An 11,924-nucleotide genomic window follows, 5' to 3' on the forward strand; every position below is an offset into this window, starting at 1 on the left:
AGAGGTTCACCATCTGGCGGAGCAATGAATCTAAATAGCCAGAGCTATGATGGAATAGGTGAGATCAATATAGGTTAATGTGTTGAAATGGCCTGGTTAAAGCCTTGGTATTTATCCTAATTTTTCCTTGCAGCATATACTCCAGTGAAATTTGTCCTCTGTGTTTATCCCATCCCTCAGGGAGCAGTGGGCTGCTACTGTGTGATGCCCAATGAACATTCTGGGACTAATGGTCTTGCTCAGGGACCCAGTTTGGGGGATCGAAGCCCAGATCTAAATTCAACGAAAATCTGTGAAGGGATTTGAACGTTACTTTTTCACCCGTGCTGGCTGAACTTGAGCAATTGCACAAAGAAGGAAGAGCAAAAATTTCAAACTGGCAAGTTTATAGTGGCCAAGTCTTGGCTCCTGTGGCTTGGCCAGGCTGAGCCTGAAACGGCGACAGCAGGGTTTCTCCTCGTAGGTCCACCACCTGAGGGGGAAGAAGCTGACGTTGACTGCTACAGCCTACTCCACTAAAAAAACAGCAGGCCAGCGAGAGTGGGCACCTTTGTCTGTTGATTCACAGAGAAGAAACCAGAGTTAGTGCGTAGGGTTGAGCATTACCAATTACATAGATATTGTTGGACTCTCTCCTACTCCAGATCTGGTTTAGGAGTTGCTCAAAGGGATTTAGAGGGTTGCCCCGGCACCAAGTTGCAAAAGTTTAGGTTGTGACTGTTGTTTATGCTTATCTGCCAAATAGTCTCTTTGAGTCTCCAGACGGTCTCCTGGGTTTATCTGGTGATCATGGGGGATTCAACACACATGTAGGCGATGACGGAATCAGATGGAAGCGTGTGACTGGGAACAAAGACCTCCCTGGCGTTTTGAAACTGGATTCCTTTTGTAGGCTTGGAAAGTCCATAACAAATATAATGTTCAAGCTGATTCTGCAATTGTATCACCGGACCTACGGAGTTAGGTCTAATCTGGTGGAAAAAGTCACAGAGCTGTTAACTGACCCCCTGGTGGTGAGTTGATCGGCTGGAGAGGGAAGCTGCCAGACAAATCTGGGACACCCAACAAGTAGTGAGACATCTGGATATCTTGTTGTACTGAAAACCTTCAACTCAAACCTCTTTGGAGATCAGATGGAACACATGAAATCTGAAGAGGTCATCTCCAGAGTTTCTATTGCTAATGGATCTATCAGTAGGTGTCACTAGAAAGGCATTGGCTCCTGTCGCTTTAGTAATTACAGGGCCTATGTGAACACCAGCAGTGATGGAAGCTGACAAACTAAAGAAGACACCCTTTAGGGCTTTGTAGGCTCTGGGGACCCCTGAAACAGCTGATAAGCATTGGGACGGAAGTATAAGGATTGAGGCTTCTGTGGTTGCAAGAGTGAAATCTCGGGTATGAGAGCAAACAGGTTGAGGAGAAAGACTATCACCTCAAGGAATTTCGAGAAAGTCATTAAAAGACTCCGAAATGGAAAACAGGGACCATGCTATGTTTGGTTTTGGGGGTGAAAACCAGGGAATCTGATTGGTGATTTAGTTGGGCAGTGGAAGGAGCTCTCCAGGAACAAAGCGAGTCTGTTACCATGGCAGAAGTCTCTGAGGTAGCTAAAAAGCTCCCCAGATGCAGAACGCCAGCAGTGGGCAAGATTTGTGCCAAGATCCTGAGAGCCCTGAACAATGGAGGACTGTTGAGGCTGATCGACAAGGAGCTTCCAACAATTTATAGACCTCAGATTCAGGAGGTATGGTTTTTGTCATGCCGGGAACAGTGCAGCAAATATGATCTTTAAAGTCTCAATGGTTCACTAAAGGTGGTTCTCAAATGTGGATTGCTCCCTCGGGCATCAGTCTCTGTCTCAAGGAAAAAAGTTAAAGTATCTTGGCTTCTCTTTCACAAGTTAAAGAACAGAGATGGATTGGCACATTCAGAGTTGTACCTCTGCTCCTCTGCTCCTCAGTTTAGTTGGCTCAGACGTCTGATCAGGACTCCTCCTAGACGCCTCCCTTCGGAGGTTTTCGGGGTGCGTCTCACTGAAAGGAGTCCCCAGGGCAGATTCAGAACACAGTGAAGAGACTTTATCTCCCTTCTGGGCAGGGATTGCCTCATTTTGAGGGGGGTTGGTTTTCCCCATTTGACCTGTTACCCCTGCTGCCCCACGTTGAATAGGTGGAACACAATGGGTGGATGCACTACAGCAAAAAGATTGAGTAGAAGTTTAGAGACTTTATTATCAGCCAGACATGAACCAACTTTGTACAAAAGACAGAACCTAATGTTTTTTGCAACAACAAAGGGATTTTCAAAAAAGTTTCAAGCAAAAAGTTTGTCATATATTGGAATTGAGTTTCAAGTGTGCATACCTTTTTTTCCCCGGGAAAGCTTGAGCGGCAGAACACAAAAGAATAAGAAGGCAGATGTTAAAAAGTTCGTGAAAGGGGGCTTCAGATATGCATTCTCCTTCAGTTAATCATTGGGTATATGGCATATAAACTCTTATTAAGGTTGATAGTAAACCCAACAGATTGGTGATGGGCCATAAGTCCCACGCATTTCCCATGCTCACTCACACCAAGCAGCGAGTTCCACCTCTCCGTCTCACCCCTCTCCTTTTCATTCTCTCTCTCTCTCTCTCTCTGTCTCTCTCTCTCGTTTTCATCCTGCCATGTCCTCTTCCCATCTCCTTTTCATTCTGGCTTCCGTCGTACACCACTGTCATTATCGCCACTTTGTTTTTAGCTCATTTTCAGCCTGACCTCATCTCTGGAGGACGACAATTATCAAATGGGTACATTGTGTTTTAACGTCGATTTTGCGGTCAGCGACTCGCTCACGTTTTGCTGGTCTTTTTTGTTCTCCGCAGTGCAATTCGTCAACGCTCTACACCCCCCCCCCCCTCCACCCCCTAACCTAACAACCAAAACTCACTCCCCGAACCCCGACATACACACGGGGTTCGTTCTGGGAAGGGTTTACGGGTGAACTTGCGAGTGCATATTGGGATAACGTGTCAGTTCTAGATGTTAAAGGAGTGTTTGGTATAAGATGAAAACACACAAGTGGTCTGGCATTGCGTAGAAATACACGTGTGAAGCAAAAGCGTCTGAGTTCTTGTGCGCAGTCCGGTGGCTGATGAGCAGCAACGTTCTGGTTTCATTCATGTGACCTGGTTTTAGGAGGATGTTTAAGCAGGTGGCAGATGGTTCGAGCAGCAGAGAGGCAAAAAACCTTGGGGAGGTAAAGGACCGGGCAAACGGGCTGCGGTGGTATTTCACTCACCTTGAGCATGTAAAACACTATCCCTGTGAAACCAGCAGGCGGCATGGGGGGAAGGGGTGAGACTTCTCCTCCTTGGCACGCCGTAGATCACATAACTGGGCCAGCATCGGTCTAAGCCTGCCTCAGCTAATGAAAGTGACCCTCTAGAAAAAAAACAACTCTAAAACTCAGCAGGTCCGTTTAATCCTGGTGCTGCCTGACAGGAGATACAGTGTCTTAACTGATGCTTTATGACAAAACGTATCAACAGGGAGAAGTGACCTCAGACATATGAGCCTTTTAGCAACCCTTTAATAAGAAATAGAAGACACATGCCAGAATCTGCACCTTTTACTTCCCATTCGTTCTGGCAGAAGCACTCATCACTGGCTGCGCGTTTCAGATTGAAAGAACAGCATTCAGGGAATGTAGCTAATGCTGTACGTGCTTCGGAGTTGCCACAGAAATAAAGCACATAGGTGTTAAGAAATGCCAGTCAGCCTCTCCATGGCTCCTTCAGCCCAGCTCCTGGCAGTGCGCTGGCAAGGCCGAGGCCCAGGAATGCTGTGCCCGTCTGTCAACAAGAAGCTGCCTTCCCTGGCAGATACCACAGAGGAATTTTGTAACCTGGCCCTGGGTGGATTTCATAACCTGGCCAGAGGGCCTGAGGACTGTGAGAAGATTAGGTTGGAGAGCTGCATACATTTGTGTGTCCACAAACAGAAGTGAGTGCAGAACGATCGCGATGTGAAAAGATTCAGAACCGTGTCGCTTCACAGGGGTTGTTTCACTCCTACGCTGAGCGGAGACATGTGGCCTTGTGTAAAAAAGCAATAAAAGTGGGTTTTATTTATTATAAAGACATATACAAACTCCATATTTGGAAGTCATGGTTACAGACATCCTAATAGAAGGTCAGATTCTGAAGTCTTAAGCACGCTGTTTTGGATCAGGTTTGAATAATCCTGGAATTTGACTATAACAATCTGAAGGAATCAATGAGAAGTTTGGTCACCTAATTTATTATCAAACTCCCACTTCTGCACTTCATCGCTGAAAGATTGTAGTCGTATATTTCCAATATTTGGCCATGATTGTGTGCACTAACAATAGATTTTACTTTGGTTGCAATCGCTCACTGTGTACAGACATTAGGTATAAATGCATAAACAGTATGTTTTTTTTTTTGGTTTGTTGTTTTGTAATATGTAAGACAGAAGAAGATTGTGAGTTTAGTACAAATATACTTATGTTGTTTCACAGCCATGTAGCTGAGCACTCTGGCTGTGATGTAGACTAACACAAAGTGAAAAAATGTGAGTAATTGTAAAAGGGGCCCAGTCGCATAATGTGACTTTACAAATTTCAATGCTGGTAGCTCACTCTGGCTGCATACAAAGCTTGTCGGATTAAATTATCGTGCCTGATGGCTTATTACATTTTGTGTTTTACACATTGTTTTTTGCTCGGTTTGTTAGTAAACAATGTGCTTTTGTGTATATTTGCCAAAACAAGACAAGGCCGGATGTATGAAATTACATATGTGCGTAATGAGTAAACAAGGAGAAGCAATGAAGCCGAGTGAGTCAGCAACGCCCAGCGAAGGTGCAAAAAAGAGGTTAAGTAGCGCTAAAGGCTACAACATACTCCATAAGAAGTGAGAACTTTGTTCTCGCTCCCCCAGCATATAGCATCATTTTGTTCTGGTAGCCCTGCTCTGGGAGCTTTTGCTGCTTGTTCTCGACACAACGTCTGGGCATAACTTTTTTTCTTGCAGCGTTGGACTTCTGTTTAGTGATTGGTCAGGATTTGGATGGGGGTGTTAGTGTTGGAAAAGCAGAAATGTCTGATGCATCTGTCAAAATAAGACTCCATCGAAATATGTCTTTTGGGTAAGGACTCGTTAGCCAAAGTGGAAGTGCGTCGGCGGTCTTCATGACAAGTGCTGTCTGAATAGTGCAATCAGTAAGGAAGGAGGTAGGAAATGGAGCCTGTATGCGTCCTCTCACTCCTCCTTTAGCATAGGAACCTCACAATGTCCCTTATCGGTGCTAAGGAGCTATAAAAAAATCCCACAATCCTTTGTGTGACATGACATATAAGCAGAGCCAACCTCATGGAAATTAACAAAAATTAACAAACAAAGAGAGAAGAGAGTGAGTGTAGTTAATTTTCAGAAGGCTGTAGCCCAGGATTGGACTCCAATCTTCCATGTGTGTCTTTATCACAAAATGACGTGTGAGTTAGAACGCTCTCCAAAATCGGCACAACAGGCTGAAGCTCCTTTCCTTCCCACAATAGTGTTCTTACTGTTGACCTCATGAAAGGTCAAGGAACAGGAACTGGGAGCTATAGTTAGACGTATTTGGATGGAGCCTAAATGCTGCAATCATCCTGTTAAACTGGTGCTTTAAGTGGGCCAACATGCCACTTCCGCTTACATATAGGGTTTTCCCTATACGGTTTGATGGTTCCCCTCCATTCCCATTCTGCTCTTCAATTTTCAGTTCTCCGCCTGTCCTGTATCCGGCTCCAGCTCTGTGCCCCTGCCCTGCCTAGCCTCAATCGATCTTCAGAGTTAGCAAATAACAAGGTGCAAATTCTTTTTCCTTCTGTCCTCTCTTTCTGCCATATTTGAAATTTACACAATTTTAGTGCAGGTGTGACGTATGTTATAGTGCGTGGGGGACCCCTTCTAGGAGTTTGGCAGCTGAGCTTCTCGTGAAGTATGAATAGACAGAGCCAAAACTAATTTTTGTCACGTTATTGCCACCCCGTCACCAAGAACAAATTTCTCGGTTCTCACAGAGTATGTATAAGGCAAGGCCAGGCAAGGCAAATTTATTTGTATAACACATTTCAGTACAAAGTCAATGCAAAGTGCTTTACATGATTAAAATATAGGAAAATTAAAACAGAATAAAAGCAAGTTGGAATAAAATGTAGAAAAATTTAAACAAAATAAAAGACGGGAGAATGGAAACTATTAAAAACAGTTGGACTCCAAACTTGAACTAATGATGCTTCAGTAAAACAGTTTAACTGTTAGATGGTAAATGGCTTGTACTTGTATAGCGCTTTTAACTAGTTTTGACGACCTCCAAAGCGCTTTACACTACAGTCTTAGTCATTCACCCTATTCACACACACATTGACACCCTAACGGTGGTGAGCTATGTAAGTAGCCACAGCTGCCCTGGGGCAGACTGACAGAGGCGAGGCTGCCATACAGCGGCGCCACTGGGCCATCTGACCACTGCCAGCAGGCAATGCGGGTGAAGTGTCTTGCCCAAGGACACAACGACTGAGACAGTCAAAGCAGGGGATCGAACCGGCAACCTGCCAATTGCAAGACGAACCCCCTAACCTCGACAGTGGCACAGAGGTTAGGGGCACAACAATGCTCATGTCTGGGCTAAGTAAACACTAGCAGGATGAATGCTTGGTGTATATTATTTTACTTGTTTGGCTCAAATTGTCTTCAATGAAAGCCATAAGAAGTCTTGTTTGCAGATTGGCACAAGCCATGTGGAGGTCACTGCAAACAGGTGGAAGATGGTGCTCTATTCAGACGATTAAGTCCAAAACATCAACCTCTATCATCAAACATTTTGTCACTTTGCCTTGGGGCAAAACACAAAGTGGTGGAAAACTAACACAGAACATTCTCCTATAAGGACACCATGAGGTTGAAGCACGGTAGTGGCAGAATCATGCTGTTGTGATTCTTTAGGGCATTTGAGCTAGACCCCCTTTTTTTTAGCAAATACGTTTATTTCTCTGTCACCTAACCAAGGACAATCGTTTCATTTTGATCATGCTTGTTTTCATGTAAAATGAAACAAGCATGATTGCAAGAGTTGCAAGAGTTTACATATATAACTCTTGCAACATCTCTAAAGAAGTTGACAGCTTTAAATAATTAGTCAAAAATAACTTAAGAGAGTTTGCTGAGCCCTCAAAGCTTTCGTTTTTTTTTCCAATCTCTCTTGACTTCGTTTTTCTTTCAGACTAAAGGTCTAAAGAGTTCAAGTTCGAAATACAAAAAAATTCTGTAATTAAGTGTGTCGGAACTAAGTGAGAGAAATTTCATTGCAACAAGCATGTTTTCCTTTTTCTCCGCTTGAGGATTCAGCTGTGTTCCAGTGAATGTCTCCCTTTTCTACATCTTGTGGCGCACATTAGGCACCTGTCAGCCAAAAACCGTGTCGCTTTTATTGGTACAACTCAGACTCGAAGGGGGGTACGACTGAATTATTAACATCCTCTATGTCCTGCATCCGTGTTCCTTAGCTCATCCTGCTGTCCGACGCTGTCCCTCTGCACCTTCTCCTCCCCCGCCAAATGTCCCTTCCAACCAGGGTCCGACCTGATCCTGTTGCTCTGGTTCATATAATGAATGATGTTCTCTATGTGGGGCCTGAATATGTGCGGTGGACCTGAGGGAGCGCCACCTGAGTAATGACTCTGTCTGCTCCAGACTAACTCTCTCTCTCTCTCTCTCTCTCTCTCTCTCTCTCTCTCTCTCTCTCTCTCACACACACACACACACACACGCACATGCACACACTGTAGAAACGCTGGGAACACAGTGTCTTGCTGTATCAGGCCTCTGTGGCAGGGGCAATTAGAAAGGTCCAGACGGAGCACAGGCTCTCTTCTCATGCTGTCCCCATTAGTGAGGGACAGACAAGTGGTGAGGACAGACAAGAAGAGGACACGTAATAACAGTCTCCCAGAGTCTCTCACACACACACACACACACACACACACACTCGCACAGCAGTTGTGCCGTAACTGTGCTGAAACTTTTAAGGTAACGCTGTCTCCTAACTTGTACAAAAGGAGCTGTGGTTCGCTCCGGTCAGACACTGTTTCAGCTCCCTTGCTGTGTCTTTCCCTTTTCCTTTTTTTTTTTTTTGTAAGAGAACAAGACAAGTCCTGTCACCGTGGTAGCGTACCCAAAGTCCGCAGTGGGGATACAAGAAACAATAGGCCAGCGTGGGATGACGCAACGTCCCAACGTGCCCGGCCAAGACCCGTGTGCCAAGACGATGACATGATGATTGAAGTTTTGGCCGCTACACCACCTGCCACACAAGAGGAAATGATAAAAATGGACCCAGAGTAAGTAAATTATTGTTTTGACGTGTTCGCCAACAGGACGCGACCGGTTTGAAGCCAGAGAAATGTTGGCCCCTGAAAGTGAATGTATGTCTGCAGCTGACAAGGCTCTGCGTGGACGTGTGTTTGTGCCTCTTATCCTTGGCCGCAGACATGCGCAGAGACCCGAGCTGTTTCCCCATCGCCTTTTGTCTCCACATCAATTATCCATTGAGCCAAGTGTGGAACTGAAGCTGCCCTGGCAAGCTGTGCTACAGTCTTGGTCATTTAGCTGGTTTGCAATGCCCTTACCTCATTTCTTGGTCAACTCCAGTTGCATGGAAAAATGGGGCAGTCAGCATGCTAAATAGGACCCGGCACCTAACGCTGCTCCGGGGAGGCTCCCAGCGAACTGCAGCAGAGCTCAGGCCTCGTGGGTGGGTCGGGTCACTGGGGGAATTTGTTGCATTGAGCTCACGGGCAAATATCAAACAGGGGAGGGGGGGTGGGAAATATCCACAAAAAGGATTTCCAATACCTGTCAACAGGTTCTCAGTTTCACAGCTTCCAGAACACCACTTGAGAACATATTATATGTATTCGCTCCGGCATTCGCAATGAATCTGTCTTTTGGGACGTGGAGGGAATATATTTCCTAGCATCAGAAGAGAAGACAAGCTGTCTGGTGTTTCTTTAATCTGAACACAAAATGAGTGAAGGAGATGATGGTCCAGATGGGGGCAAAGAGGTGTGCTGCTGCCCTCCAGTGGAGGATTTTCATGCTAACTTTGAAAAAGTCCCGTGTAAAATCATGAAGCCACTCATTTAGTGGGATATTGATACAAGAAAGGAGGATCCCAGGTCTATAGAAGGAAGTCGGTCCTCTTTGTAATCTTGGCATTATACAGTTTACCAGTTAGGATACTTTTTATGCTGTGGGAAGCACGCGTTTACCTCATTTGTACACATTTCATCACAACTCCAAACTTCAATGTATTTTAATGGGATTTTATCTGACAAACCGAGACAAAGTATTGCATAATAGTGACTAATAAGGAAAATATTTTAAAGCTAGCTTCCTGATTTCTATATCTGTACCAGCTTCGCTCATCAAATCTGAACATTTTGCCAATTCTGCTTTGCAAAACAGCCCAAGCTCAGTCAGATTGGATGGAGAGCATCTGTATAAAACAAGATTTAAGTCCTGCTACAGGGCCTCAGATAAATTATAAACGGGACCATTGTATAAATATACTCTGATCTAACCATTCATCTGCGGCTCTCGTTGTAAGTTCAGGGTCAGCGTCCTGCTGGACGGCGAGTCTCCTCTACAATCTCAAGGTTTTGCCCGGTTTTCCTCAGTTGTGGCATCTGTTTGGTTATTTCCATCTTCCCATCAACCCCAACCATGTTTCTCAGTACTTTCTGAAAAACGTATCACCACGGTGAGATGCAGCCACCGTCATGTTTCACCACGCCGCCGGTGTGTTCAGGGCGATGCGAGCGCTTTTCCAGCACCCACAGCGTTTAGTATTTAGGTCAAAATGTGGAACTCTGCTCTCATCTGACTTTTTTTTTTTTTAAATGTGGCAAACAGTAAATAATGTCAGTGGTGGTTTTCTTTCAACAATGGCTTGCTTCATGCTACTCTTCCATCAAGTGCTCAACTAGTTGTTGTTCTGTTAATAGATTCTTTCAGATGAGCTGGGGATCTCTGCCGCTCCTCCAGCGCTATCAGCCTCTAGGCTGTTGCCGCACTTTGAACGCTCTCCTGGCCTCCTTGCACTGGCTCCCTGTACAACATAGGATGAATTTCAAGATTCTGATCCTAACACTAAGGGCATTACATGGCCAAGCTACATAAACAGCTTATTTATGCCATATTGCTCCCCTCGGACTCTGAGATCAGCTGATCAGAGGTGGCAGGTTGTACCGAGGACTCATTTTAAAACACGAGGAGATCCGGCTTTCCAGGCCCTGGCCCCAAGACTCTTAAGAAACAAATGAAGACATTTTTATATAAAAATGCTTTTAACTAGTAGGGACATGAAATTGTAGTGGGCTTGTGTTTTTCTGTTTTCCTCTGTCTTCATGGTGCTGTTAGTTCTCCAGTGTTCTCTAATGAACCTCTGAGGCCTTCACAAAACAGCTGGATTCATACTGGAAATAAATCACAGCTGGATTTACTAATTGATGATTTCTGAGGGCAGCTGGTTTCACCTGACATTATTTAGGGAAACGAAGAAAAACAAGGTGGATATAAATGCATGCCACACTTTTCAGATTTGTAAAAAATTTGACATCTCCTATGCTTCAACGTTACCCTTCTGCTGTTCTTGTGTTGGTCTACTGCGCAAAATTCCAATTAAATGCAGTGCAATTTGTGTTTATAATGTGACAAAACAGGTCCGGCTTGAGGTGTGATTGCCTCTGCAATGCACCGTGAATGCCCATTCGCTAGTGGACACTTTTTATTGAATTATTTTTGGACATTAATGCCGAAACACAACTTATTTAAGTCAAACGTTTGTAAAAAAAAACCTAACATTTTGTTACATTACAACCATACAGAAATGCAGAAGTGCGTACAGGGCTGCTTAGAAGAAAATGCAGGTGTCAGAGTTCATCCTCTCCAGGGTCAGAAAAGTTAAGAATTTCTGAACTGTGCTGTACCTGACTTTGCTGCGGAGGTTTTTGTTCTACTTCCTTGCCAGGGATCTGCTCCCAGGCCGTTCATGCAAAAGAGATAATAACTGGTTGGACGCCGTTTCCCTAAAAACCCTTCATCGTCTCACAAGCTACGACACAGGACCCCCCCCCCCCCCTTCGCTGACCTCAAACATCAGCTGCAAAGGGCCGTAGACAAAACTAAATTAGGCCGAAGCAAGATCCAGCCTCTGTTTTGTCCCCCGAGGGCCCTCACATCACCTTGAACTCAGCAGAAGGCTGTGTGAAGCGCTGCCAAGTCTAAGAACATTACCTCTGGACTCTGGTGTGACTGTGAGAGCGGGCTTGGCGAGGTGGGCAGGAGGAGGCAGAGGACAGAAGGGAGATGAAGGGGATGTTGCTGAATCCATCCCACGCAAGACAAATGATGCACTGACAGACGACACTTGACATGGCGGCCGGATCCAGTTAGTTTCCAGTTACAGCAGCTTGGCTGTTTACCGTTACAATCGTGCGGACGGCGCTGACCCCTGGATGATCTTTGCCCAAACAGGACCTCTATCATTTTCAGTCTGATGATATGAATGATGTTCAGCTGAAAACTGTATTTGGTTTGGGATATCATCGAAATGCCGGCCAGGATAAAGCTGCTCCCATCGTGGTAACTCTATACATTTCATTTGCATGTGTTTGATGACCAAACTAATGTTTTTGGGTTTGTTTGTGGGTTGTTGTTGTTGTTTTTTAAAGGAAACCTCAAACATTACAGACAACGCCAAGCATCTTCTTCATCAGACTGTCGTATAATCACAGAGCGTCTTCAGTCAGAGACTTCTTCAGATCTGCGGTAGGACTGACCGCTACAGGAGATCCTGCCTCAAAGAAAACCCAAC

The sequence above is a fragment of the Fundulus heteroclitus genome, chromosome 23 (assembly GCF_011125445.2).
Source record: "Fundulus heteroclitus isolate FHET01 chromosome 23, MU-UCD_Fhet_4.1, whole genome shotgun sequence".
Lineage (NCBI taxonomy): Eukaryota > Metazoa > Chordata > Actinopteri > Cyprinodontiformes > Fundulidae > Fundulus > Fundulus heteroclitus.